This window comes from Toxorhynchites rutilus, chromosome 2 (assembly GCF_029784135.1).
Source record: "Toxorhynchites rutilus septentrionalis strain SRP chromosome 2, ASM2978413v1, whole genome shotgun sequence".
Lineage (NCBI taxonomy): Eukaryota > Metazoa > Arthropoda > Insecta > Diptera > Culicidae > Toxorhynchites > Toxorhynchites rutilus.
In genome coordinates this window covers 128,100,175-128,114,021 of record NC_073745.1, presented here as the reverse complement: position 1 = coordinate 128,114,021, position 13,847 = coordinate 128,100,175, and the positions used below count along the sequence as shown (strand labels likewise).

Below are 13,847 nucleotides of genomic sequence, written 5' to 3'. Positions count from 1 at the left end.
TTATTTCTTCTGATAAACTAAATTTGTGTACACTCGCAAAACTATAACTATTCGAAAAATTGGAAACTATTAGTTACGCTTAACTGTATAAATTTCAGCCAATATCGTTCGTCGATCTGTCATTTGCCATATTTGTTGTTTTCCTTAGCAAAGTGGTTAAGGGCCGCAGTTTTTCTTAATTTACAGGGTGTGAATGATTGAAAATTTTCGGAAAGTAATAAAAACTGAACGATACAGGTACGCTGCGCTGGTTTATTAATTTTTTCACATCTTTTCATTACAAATTCGATCGATTATCACATGGATCAATAAACATGGACGGTACGAGAACAGCAATATTTCTACTTGTTTTTTATTCCACCCAACAGATCTCATTTGCTATATTGCGATGAACAAAACGAACGCCGGACAGAAACGCTTGAAAGTAGCAGACGCTATGGAAATGGTGAGAGCCGAATTTCCCATTCGAAAGGCGGCCAAGTTGCACGGTATATTCAACAATATTCAACACTGTGCGAGAAGGTCTTGGAAAAATATTCCAGACCACGTCCTGGCAAAGCAACCGTTCTCGATGCCACAGAAAGACGAACAGTTGAATGGCTGGTAGCCAGAGCAAAAGCTGGATTCCCCGTTGGGACAAAGAGATTACTGTTAAGCGTAGCACATTAAGTGAGAAAATCAGCTGGTTCCAATCCGTTCAAAAATGGGATACCGGGTAAATGGGTAAATGGATCAATGGGTTCATTAAACGGCATCCACAAATATTAAAACGGGTGCCAAGCGTATTGTCAAAGCATCGTGCAGCCGTTTCCAAGCAACAAATAAGGAGCTGGTTTCACGAAGTCTATGAGTATTTCAAAGGAGAAGCGCTGTCCAAAAGTAGTTAACATCGATCGAGAATCTTACACTGCACTGTTTTGTGGAAACGCAGCCGTGCGGTTAGCGGCAATGTTGACGCTATACCCGTACAAATTCAGGATGCCAAAAGATATCTGGCAGAGATTGACCAAAAGCTGGGCCGTAGCAAGAACGGAATGTATTTAGCCTTGGTTTGTCCAGCAGAAAACATCGCTCCCTATAATTCTCTTTCAAAATGTACATAAGTCATATGTCTCTAATGAAACGATGCTGCTATGCACGAAGAAAAAAAACATAATCCTGGTTTGTCTTCCACAAAATTCCACTCAAATCACTTACCTACTGAACGTCAGCTATTTCCGACCACTCAAAAGCTGTAGAAAGTATGACGAACCTACAATGGACATTAATCCACGGTTTCCAGCAATGTGGTTTGTATCCGTTAGATCCTGATGCTGTTAATTACTCAGGTCTTATTGGAAAATCCAGTGAAAAATCTTCATCACAAGCTGTGTTGCCAATAAATAAACGACATATTACTGTTGTAATTCATTCGATTATTGATTTCGAATCATTTAACTTGCTTACAACACAAAACATTATCCAATCTACTATTCAAAACGATTCATTATTATAACAATTTGATTATTGGAATTAGGAACACCAATTAACGGAATTAGGAAAATTATGTTGAAATTAAGACCAAAAGGTGCGAAATGTTTTCCATCATTTTAGATGATATGAATACAGAACGCTCTCATCCGTATGTTTATCAGTAGTGGAACGAAAACCAAGCATATAGCATATTTTAGAACATTACATACGCGTAAGCAGTAACTTTTAGAGTACACAAACGTTAAACATTGTCTTAGCTGAGCGGTATATGGGTACTTCAGGATATATATTTATTTTCTTACTAGCTAACCCGGCAAACTTCGTCCCGCCCATTTACTTAATTATGCAGAAATTTGTGTTTTATTTGTATGGCAGCCACCCCTAAGAGAGGGGTGAGGGGTATCTAACCACCATAGAAACATTCATTGCACCCTAAAGTTTCCATATGCCTAATTAGGTTTAATTTGCTTGATTAATTCTCGGGTAATGCAAAAATTTGTGTTTCATTTGTACGGCAGCCCCCTCTAAGAGAGGGGGAAGGAGTATCTTAACACCATAGAAACATTTATTGCATCCTAAAACCTCCACATGCCAAATTTGGTTTCATTTGCTTGATTAATTCTCGAGTAATGCAGAAATTTGTGTTTCATTTGTATGGCAGCCCCCCCTTTGAGTGGGGGAAGGACTGTCTAACCATCATAGAAACATTTATTGCACCCTAAAACTTTCACATGCCAACTTTGGTTTCGTTTGATTGATTAATTTCCGAGTAATGCAAAAAATTGTGTTTCATTTGTATGGCAGCCCCCTTTAAGAGAGGGGGAAGGAGTATCTTATCACCATAGAAATATTTATTGCATCCTAAAACCTCCACATGCCAAATTTGGTTTCATTTGCTTGATTAATTCTCGAGTAATGCAGAAATTTGTGTTTCATTTGTATGGCAGCCCCCCCCCCCCTTTGAGTGGGGGAAGGACTGTCTAACCATCATATAAACATTTATTGCACCCTAAATCTTTCACATACCAACTTTGGTTTCGTTTGCTTGGTTAATTTCCGAGTAATGCAGAAATTTGTATTTCATTTGTATGGCAGCCCCCCCTTAGAGAGGGGGGAGGGGTCTCAAAATATCACGAAAACCTTCCCCGGCCCCAAAAACCCCTACATACCAATTTTCATGTCGATCGGTTCAGTAGTTTCCGAGTCTATAAGAATCAGACAGACAGACAGACATCACTCCATTTTTATATATATATATATATAGATAGATTTTGTGACTGTTAGTCTCAATCAGTTAGCGCTTTCCTTCCAAAAAGTTCAACGTCAGCTCCCTAGGGATCGACGCGGGGCTCAACGTGTTAACTACAGAGAGAAAAATAATTTTATTGGTTGATTAAAAAAAATCATTTTACGTTCTCATTTGATCAAATTTTGATCTTTACACCCATTAGTAAAATAAAGAGTACTTGCATGAAAGGTCACAGTTGGATTTGGAATCAATCATGAAAAGTTTATTAATTGAGGGGCTCAAAATGAAAGATGTGTAAGAGACAAACACATACCCAGCTGTATTTGACAATGTGTGTCAATATGAGTTACTTTTCTGTGTTTATTTCTAGGACGAAAGAATGAGTTTTCTGATGCGGTGAAATCCAATACACTGGATTCTTTTTTACGCGATGTTTCTACGTGATTTTATTTTACGCGATTTACCCGAAATAACGCGATTTTGTTTGATGACTATATTTGCACTGCTTCCCGTCGCTTCGTTGGGAAGAGATAGAGAAAAAAGAAATTCTGCGAGAGGGTGTGCGAGTGTGGTTGTGATGAGCGCGTATCGATGATAAGACAATTTTATTTTACGCGATTCTCTCGAAATCAGGCGATTTTTTTTGCGTACAAGCATTAGTCGCATAAAAAAAAAGAATTCAGTGTATTTCATTTGAAATTTCTTCCATTTTCTGGTTGGCAGAAAAACGTGGCTTCTCCCTAGTCGCTATGGTCGTTTGCCCTTGGTTCATTCTGATGGCATAGTACAGGGGAACTTCGATATAACGTACCCTCAATATAATGTCACTCAATATAACGTACATTTTTCCTCGATATAACGTACACATTTTAAAAGTTCAAAGGAATAATGTTTTGATCTTTTTTTCTGACAACAATAAATTATCTGTATTTTGAGACCAAAGCTTGTTTTGTACCTTTAACCAATCCCGAAATACAACTGTTTTGTGATTCCGGATTCTTAATGAATCAAACTTTGATCAACAGTACGAAGGGTAACATCATGAGAAAGGTTGGCTTCGTCTTCTAGTTGAATTTATTCATTAACCTTACTCACAATACTAGTTGAATTTATTCATTAACCTTACTCTGCAATACAATAAAGTAATATAAGATACGTTCCTGAGTTCTTTATTATGCTTCAATATAACGTACAATTCGATACAACGTACAATTTTGAAGGTAAAATGTACGTTATATCGAAGTTACCCTGTATTATCAGTTATTGCTGATTAGTCTAAATCAGGGGTTTTCAGATTTTTTTTATGGCAGAGCACTTTTTATAGCAAAAATATATGATGGAGCACCGGCATGTTTTCATCAATAAAACAAATTCTATCTGTATTGACATTACTCAACTTAGGACAACTCTATTTTGGTTACGCGTATCAGTCACACGACTTCTAACCCAGAGAAAACAAAATAAATCACTATATTCCTAGTGAAATTGAATTGAAGATTATTTTTTTTCAAGGTGGGTTTTCAAGTGGGAGCATTTGCTATAACTTCTCGGAGCACATATTTCCCGCGGAGCACCGTTTGAAAACCCCTGGTCTAAATAAATGTATGCCATAAACCTGGCTATTTGAAACATTAGTGTGGTCATTGTCCGGTCTGATTTAACACCGACCATATGTTCTGCAATGGAATCATAGTAAACGATTTTAACACGATTTTTTTGAACGAAAATTATGTCTGTATAGAAAATTTGTTTTTTTCCGGAAATTTGTGAGACATCGATTATTTCTCTCAAGTTTTTGACGTAGGATTACGGCTTTAATATCTGTACAGGGATGTAGACAGTGTTGCATTATTTTATCAATATCACGAGACAACTGAAATACAACGTTAGGAATAATTCGCTAAACTTTTAGTGGAAAGGGGGTGGAAATGTTAAAAATGAGTCGTGGTGATGGTTAACAAAATTACTCTGATGGAATTCGAATTCTGGTTGTGTGGATTATCGAGCAGCAGCCATCACGCAATGCTATCTGAACTATAATCCTTGAGCAATCAGAACTCGTACATATGATACGGAAGAGATGCTATGGAATACCTCATTCCTGGTTACCGATTGAGTTTTAGTGAAAATATCAGGAAATTCATATAGAAATGATTGACACGTTGAGCCCCGAATTTTTCTTACTACGCTTTTCATTCAGCCTGCATCAAGAGCATTTACATAATATCAGTGTCGATCCCCGCTCCCAAAGATATTTATTGTATGAAAAGAGAATAGCCAGAAAAAATTACATATTGTAAAATATTCGAAAACAAACAATTATTTTCATATTTCCCTATTTCGTAACCGTCTATCCCAGTGTTCAGTGTTCGTTTTTCTAAAGAAAGCCCAACGTCAGTCTCTAGTGACCGACATTTTAACTCTTTGCGGTCGTATTAAATTTGGAAATGGGTGTCGTACTAGTCGGAATTATTTTTACTTGAAAGAGCAATGTTACATAATTTGAAAGATTTTGAAGAATAAACAAGATCTATTTAATTCTTCTTGAACTCTTGATATGCTATCTACTGAACAATGTTTTCTGATGTGCTGTTTTGTAGAAAAATTATCTATATATATATATATATATATATATATATATATATATATATATATATATATACATAAGAGACAAACACATACCCAGCTGTATTGCTGTATGTGTCAATATGAGTTACTTTTCTGTGTTTATTTCTAGGACGAAAGAATGAGTTTTCTGATGCGGTGAAATCCAATACACTGGATTCTTTTTTACGCGATGTTTCTACGTGATTTTATTTTACGCGATATATATATATATATATATATATATATATATATATATATATATATATATATATATATATATATATATATCAAAATGTATTTCTGTCTGTCTGTCTGATTCTCGTGGACTCGGAAACTACTGAACCGATCGACATGGAAATTGGTATGTAGGGGTTTTTGGGGTCGGGGAAGGTTCTTATGATAGTTCGAGACCCCTCCTCCTCTCTAAGGGGGGGCTGCCATACAAATGAAACACAATTTTTTGTATTACTCGAGAATTAATCAAGCAAATGAAACCAAATTAGGCATATGGTGGTTTTAGGACGCAATAAATGTTTCTATGGTGGTTTGACACTCCACCCCCCACCCCCTCTATAACGGGGGGCTATAATAAAAATATAGCGCCCTTGAAAATGAAAATGAAAATTATAAAAAACAAATCTAATAAATTATCAAAAACATTTTTTTTTTGCATTTATTTTTTCAAAAAGGCTAGCTCATTGGCTTCAATTTGATATGCTGATTTGATATGCGATCAGCTGAATCGAAGCAGTGGTCCGAATGTTATGAGTTTTTGAAAATAGTCATTTTGGGAAAAAAAGGGGAAAAATGGATTTTTTAGGGCCACCATAGAAATGGGCACCCCGACAAAAAAATAAAAAAGACAATATTTTGCGATAAGGAATAAAAATACCAGTTTTCACGAAAATCTCAAACCACTATATCAGTGTGGCATGGAATGGCTGCATACTTATGATTTACCGTTGAAAGATTTTCCACAGCATGTAATACGATTTTTTGCAGTAATACATTAATTAAAATTATACGCTTATGCGACTCACGGATTGCATCTGCCTGATATTCATATATGATGTCGATTTGTTAGATTTTACGACAGTAAACGACACTTGCTATAGAGAATTACGACTAAATTTGTAAAATCGAGTATTTCGCATTTTATATGATTTCAGATATACCACCTTATATACGACTTAGAATATGTAAGTTGAGATCCCTACATTCGGACCCATCGCCAGGTATACAACCATAGAAGTAACACCGAACGTGATCTGCTAACTGGGTAGGTACGAAGCAAGGACAATGATTAGAAGCAGGTTAAATAAAGGATTAGCAATTATTGCTGCACATGACTATTAGAGATATAGGAAATCCGCTTGTGGCGAAAGGGGTAAATAACTAAAACTTCTTGCTGGATATAAAAATGTGAAACAATGTGAAATAAATCTAGTATAGAACTCAAATTTCTAAGATGATACCATTCAACACAGAACCTGAAGTCCTAAACTTGTAAATTATACGATTTAATGTTTGCTGGGATCACCTCCACTTTTGCATGTACGAGGGCGGTCCGATAAGTACTTAGCCTCATCGCCCGATGGTGTCAGTATCGCGAGAGAGATTACTTATCGTGTAGTACATTCTCGTAAACGGCTACTGTCAAAATTTCAGCCGAATCGGACTCGTAGTTTTGTTTCGACCGTGTGTGGAAGCGGAAAAATGGAAAAATGAAAAAAATTGAAATTCCGCCGTCGACACGGCCAAATTGGTCGAATTGCACTAGGAACTGCTGCCCCATCCACCGTATTCTCTAGATTTGGCCCCGTGCGACTTTTTTTTGTTTCCAAACTTGAAAAAGTCACTCGCCGGACAGAAATTTGAGTCGAATGAGGAGGTCATCGCCGCCACGGAGGCCTACTTTGCAGACCTCAAGAAAACGTATTTTCAGATGGATAAAAGAAGTTGGGTCAAGTGTATCGAGCTAAAAGGATACTATGTTGAGAAATAAATCGTCACTTTTCTAAAATTTTTGTATTTTTTTGTAGGCTAAGTACTTATCGGACTGCCTTCGTATATGCTAGTTAGGCGCAGAAAGAAAGTTCTGATACGTTAGTTATATGATTCAATGTTTGATGGGCTTCGTTGTACTTCTGACTGTTCATTATGTTTGGTAGAAAAGCACTCTGAATCAGCTCTCTCCGAGAAAGTTATCCTCAAACTAATGATCTTCCGCCTCCAAAGTTGCGAGTCTAAAAATAACGTCGATGTGAATCACATCTGATTCACCATTGCAGGTGATATTCTCTGATGAAAAGAAACTCAACCTGTTTAGTGTTGCTTCATACATTTTTCGACCCGCAACTTTGGAGGCGAAAGGTCGATGGAACAACTAGTAATGTTAAGTACAATTCAAAATTTTCAGTCAATCAGTGGCGTCTTATACAAAATACAAAATATGAAGAACATCCTGACCAATTTTATTGTAACTTTGGATGTATGGAAAGACCACACTTGAAACTTACGCTTCAAAAGCGACCCGTTCGGCCGAAAATCATACCGTGAGAAATTCATCTCTACCAGCTTTGCCAAAAAAAAATCAGTAAAATAAATTCAAAACAATGTAAAACTCGAAACTGCTAAAATTTAAAAATAATGCTATTTTAACGGCGAAACTTGATAACAAATTATAAAACGTATAAATATGTACGGGAAACGGTGTTTAAAAGCAATACATGAATGTTCAGAGCCAAAACTGAAACTCATGTTCGTCAACTGAACATTTGATTTCCAAGATCGTTGACCGGCCGATTGCGAAGATTTTAAAGTAGCCATATACTGGAGATAGACAAACAAATGAGACTAGTTGCAACCGATTCGAAGTGATTTAGTCGATTTAATAGGTCGTTTGAGATTAAGGCAAGTGTCCGATTTTCTTGCGACGTGTTTAGGGTATGTTGGAAGATGTATCTGAAAAACTTTGGGATTCAATTTTTTTATGATAGAGCTGTTAGCTATGGGTATAGGTACTCTCTAAAAGACGGCGGAAAAATTTTCAAAATTCAAAAAATTGCAAAAAACACCACATGGGAATATTTCCTGTGCCCAGTGATTAACAATATTGTTTTCTTGTCCAAGAAAATTCTTCCGGCTCGCAAGCGACGAGTTATTCCGGCAGCAGCATCTCAACCAATAATAATAAAAAATAACCAAGTTATACGACGTAGAGAAAATGAAGGAAAAGTAGAATATTAAACTAAAAAATTGTATCGAAAAAAATCACGTGTCAATAGGAGATCAATCTTCATCCCCACAGGCACAACTAATGAAGAGATTTCATAGCATATCATAAACAAAACCTTTGTTCTTTCCGGTTGAACTGCTAAATTATGTTTCGAAAATGCCTGACTCAGAATAGCCACGCTGCGCAAGGATCCGGGATGTGTGGAGCGATTGTATAACTAATTTTAGTAAGAGGATCTACAGAACGTCACAGACAGCGTTTTCTATGAGTATTTTGTTTTGTAATAACAGATTTGTACGATTAAGAGATGAACCAGCCATCGGCTAAAAATCTCTGAAAAGATTTGAACGTCACTTCACCGTATGTTGTAAACTTATCGAAACTATTTCATAAAACAAAAAGCTAGAAACAAAACAGCGCGCAATTACGTGCAATCGCTTACGTCTAATTTGATTGTGCTCTAAACTTAGCAATTGATCTCATTCCAATACTTGGAAATGCGAAGCAATAAAAAAACGGATAAAAATATGTTTACAATTGCTATTTTGATTGCGTTGAAAATTCGTGTGAATTTTCATTAATGTATACAAGTTGTAGATGTATATCTTACCTGCTGATTAATGATTAATAGTTACGGCAGAACTTTTCAGCCGAATATTCGATAGTATAAAACAGATGTATCAATATAACAATTTCTGTATATCCATTTTTATTCGTACACCACAAACACTACACTTTCGCGTCTCACAAATCTTTGAATTTTATTTTAATATTTTCACGATATATTCACTACCCAGAAACACTACAACATTTGGTAACTTCATACTACTGTTTTAGGAAGTTATCACATTGATTAACCCCAAATTTTGAAACACCTCAATGCCGCTTTCAAATATCCGGTGTGTTGTTAAGGTACAATTTTCCGTTATCGAGGTAACAACATGCACTCTAGCAGCAATCCAACATATCATATAGCTGTGAATAGATTCATTTTCAGGGTTAATTGTTCCATCACTGATAACACTCCCAGTATAACATGCGATTTTGATTTTTTTTAAAAGCCGATTGCAAAAAAAAGCAAATTTTCAAAATTCCAAGAAAACGCGTCAAATTCAAATCAGCACGCAGCGCGCTCGCAGCTCTTCGTCGACCGTCCGTATCGCAACGCTACCGAAAAGCGAATAAAAGATGTATCTGAGACGTCGGTGTCGGCACCTCGGACTCAGAGCACGAACGGACCCAGTCCATGTATGCCGCAGTTATCCGAATTTTGATATGTGTTCACCTTTTGCTTTTCGTTTTGTCCGTTCTCCTCCACTTCAGCAGCATCCCAGCGAGAGATTCGAGAGTTTTGTCTTTGGGTTTTTTGATTGGACCTATCTATGCTATGATACGCGCTGCTTACTTGCAACATCTCGGAAGCAGCACCGATCGGCGCTATCATTGCATTGATAGCACAGGTGATAACCGTTGATATTGAATTTTGTGATTGTTTAGCAACCAAAGTAATTATGCGTTATGATAGAGATTGACACAATTCGGTCTGATTTTTATTGAATTGTTGCACAAACATTCTAATACTAGCTGGCCCGGCAAACTTCGTCCCGCACAAAATTTATGTTTCGTTATCACATTCACGCTTTCTTACCTTTTACTATAAATTTCCTAGTACTTCTACCAAAACTCTTCATTATAATATCAGATTATTTTCAGACACAATTTCGAAGATTTTTCAACCACTTGAAAATAACATGTTTCTTCGTTACATGGAATAAATGTTTGACACAGAAAATATGATAGAACAATGACAGTCCTAAATCGGACAATTCCTTTCTCGAGTTTTGCTATTATCAACACATTCGGTGATCCATTTTTTATATAGATAGAAGAAGATATAAGAGTGCGTTTTATCACATTTAAATCCATTTCCACTTTCGAACAAAGATCAATTTCGTTAGCGCAAACATCAAATGGACTAACAACGTTTGTCACTATGCAATTGTAGAACATATGCGAATTTGAATTTTCTTTATTTTCCCATTTTCCTTCAGAGTTTTCGGAAAATTTTCAGTTGTCATGTTTGGTTGGAATATGTTTGGTTGTATGTGTATTATTTTTACTGAACTCCCTCTCCATTTCAGAGGAGAGAGGGGTGTCATACCATCATAGAAACATTCCTCGTATCCAAAAACCCTCACATCCCAAATTTGGCTCCTTTGCTTGATTAGTTCTCGAGTTATGTAGAAGTTTGTGTTTCATTTGTATGGCAGCCTCCTTGCCTTTAGAGAGGGGAACCCTTCCCTCCACCATATAAACAATTATTGCCCCCTAAATTCTCCATATGCCAATTTTGTTTCCGTTTGATTGATTAGTTCATGAGTTATGCAGATTTTTTTTTCATTTGTATGGCAGCCCTCCACTTGGAGAGGAGGGAAGGGGTACGTAACCACCATAGAAACATTTATTGCACCCTTAAAACCTCCACATGCCAAATTTGGTTCCATTTGCTCGATTAGTTTTCGAATTATACAGAAATTTGTGTTTCATTTGTATGGCATCCCCCCCTTAGGGGAGGGGAGGGGAGGAGTATCTATTCATCATAGAAACGTTTATTGTCCCCTAAAACCTTCACATAACAAATTTGGGTCTATTTGCTTAATTAGTTCTTGAGTTATGGAGAAATTTATGCCTCATTTGTATGGCAGCCTCCTCTTAGAGAAGGGGGAGGAGTGTCTATTCTTCATAGAAACGTTTCGTGCCCCTTAAACCTTCACATGCCAAATTTGGCTCCATTTGATTGATTAGTTTTCGAGCTATACAGAAATTTATGCTTCATTTGTATGGCAACCCCCCTCTTAGAGAGGGGGGTGGGGTCTCAAACTATCGTAAAAACCTTTCCCGGTCCCAAAAAAAATCCTACATACCAATTTCCATGTCGATCGGTTCAGTAGTTTCCGAGTCCATAAGAATCAGACAGACAGGAATTCATTTTCATAGATATAGACTACTAATCTATTTTGGAGTATACTCCGCATGCAAAGATGGTCAGTTGAGGGCCCTGAGTTATGAGCCCGTGATCGTTCGTTTGGTAGCGGACACGTAACCAATTAGGCTACGAAGGCCCCCTGTTGTGAGGGTTGATGATCTTCGATACAATGCTTATCTTCAGCCGGTCCATCTCCTCCAGCAATTTCTTAGCATAATGGACCAGCGCCAGGCCCGGCCAATATGCTACATCCTCTTCCGCGTAAAACGGTTATCCACTTTTTTCAGATACCTCTTCATCGTTCAGCTGATTGCTCTGACCTTCCGGCGTAATCCGGCTTCCGTTCTCTGTTTTTACCTCTCTCTTGAAAGAAGAGATAGCTGTAAACAGTCTTCCGAAAAACACTTACACATGTCCACGCGATGTGAAAATTCCATGTTTTTGATTGAATTCGAACATGATTCTCGCTAGTGTTGAGTGTCTATCCCCAACACGAACAATGATACACAAACATAGACATGTGAAAGCAAACACGATGTTTATAATTCAAGAACATCATGTACAAACATATCACCCGATGTCGCAGTATTCATTGCTTTCGTTTCGTTTCTTTTCATACACGGAAAGAAATTATTCATTCCAAAAGATTTCTTCGTAGAATACTTTTTCACAGAAACGAACTTAAAATTTAGTTCGCATTTCAAAAATTGCACGAACTAAGAGGCTATAAGTTCATGCACCAAAATATATATTTTTATTAAGGCTCATATGGCGTCAGCCTAACGGGGCCGGGAGTTCAATATTTTGACAATGTTTGCTTACAACTATGTTAGTAATATGTAACCGATTACTCGCGGTTGGCTCGAGGTTAGTATTACAAGTGTTCTCATAATTGGGATGTTGCAGTCTTCAATGCTCTGTACGTGTGCCCGACATGGGATACTTCCTATTGGGATGCAGCTGACCGTTAATCAGCAACGACCCCCTAGTCTGCACCCCATATCTAGCGTGGTGCGTCTTTTTCGACTCGAGGAATCCAGGATAGAATGATCACTAGCCGGCGCAATCATCAGCTCGTGTAGAGTTGTCATGAGCGGTACAACCTTTGGCTCTTGTTGAATCATCTGTGGACTGCACAACCTTCGGCCCGTGTATCTGTAAAAAGTGTGTGTATGTATTGCCGCGACTAAGTAAAAGTTTATAGATCGTTCATGCACATTTTGCAAGTCTGATTAAATAATCCTTGGTTTCGTTCAAAGAAAACATTCTCTGAATAGAAAGAAGCTTTCTATTTTTTTTTTGCGTGCATGTTGGCAATTAAAGTCTGGGGAGCCGACTGCATAGCGGGCGACGTCGTACAAATGCTGACCAAAAAAATAAATACCCAAATATTAGTTTTAGATGCAACCTTCAGCGGCACACAGCAGAACCAGCAGAGAAATTTCAGCGGCTAAAACACACCATTAATTTCTCGATGTTATCACAAACTGAATGAAGGAAAAAACTAAAAGCTACACTTACACTGCACTACATATGCTATGTGTGCATGCGATTGCATCATCCTTTCTTCTCCTTTTCTCCGCTCGTTTTATAGCTCGGGTCGCGATCGTCGCGAACAAGCAGTATTGGCCATTTGTATTCAAAGATCTAGCCAAAATTGTTGCTCCCGTGGTCGAGTGGTTAGCGTCACGCCTAACATGTCACTGCTGAATAATTCAATTTTAGTACTCGCTCAAATAGCTAATAATAGCGAATGTTAAATGAATTCAATATATAAATTGATGCGTGCACTAAATAATGATATCAAATGTGAAAAACTCTCATATCAATCGATGTTTATTTTGTTCAGAACAGAAAAAGAGGTTTATTTTATTTGCCCAATATTTTTGATGAAGCACCCATTGTCATGAAAGGAAAGCATTTTTTCCATGTCAACATACCAACACACCACGCGTTGAGTGGTGGTGGTGTGGTGTCCGATTCGCTTCTTCTACTCTACGAACTGCCGGTGCTTGGGGTGAAAATGCAAGAGAAACTGTACACCATGTTCGAACATCATGTGAAACATTGGGATTAAACATCGTATGTCCAAACATACCACGAATACAAACATGTCACATTTTCTAACATAGGTACGAAAAAATCATGTTTGTACTCAAACACAAAACTGTGAACAGCAGCGTGGACATGTTTATTCCGGACGCAGTGTTTTTTGTGAAACATGGAAGACTGGCTGTAAATGACGGATCGGATATATCCCGCGAACAAAAAGTACCTCACATTCAGTAGCGTAG

General features: G+C 37.4%; 2 protein-coding genes across 2 annotated transcripts in view; one reads left to right on the top strand and one right to left on the bottom strand.

The window, feature by feature from the left end:
- LOC129771770 (protein HID1) overlaps nucleotides 1–6,517 on the top strand; it is an 81,201-nt gene extending 74,684 nt beyond the window's left edge. The window contains exon 7 of the mRNA XM_055775790.1: nucleotides 6,499–6,517. The gene's annotated coding sequence lies outside the window, so the exon portion shown is untranslated. The remainder of the gene's footprint in view (nucleotides 1–6,498) is intronic.
- The window catches only part of LOC129771772 (uncharacterized), a 62,346-nt gene extending 52,619 nt beyond the window's left edge, over nucleotides 1–9,727 (bottom strand). The window contains exon 1 of the mRNA XM_055775794.1: nucleotides 9,178–9,727. The gene's annotated coding sequence lies outside the window, so the exon portion shown is untranslated. The remainder of the gene's footprint in view (nucleotides 1–9,177) is intronic.
- Between the last annotated feature and the right edge of the window lie 4,120 nt (nucleotides 9,728–13,847).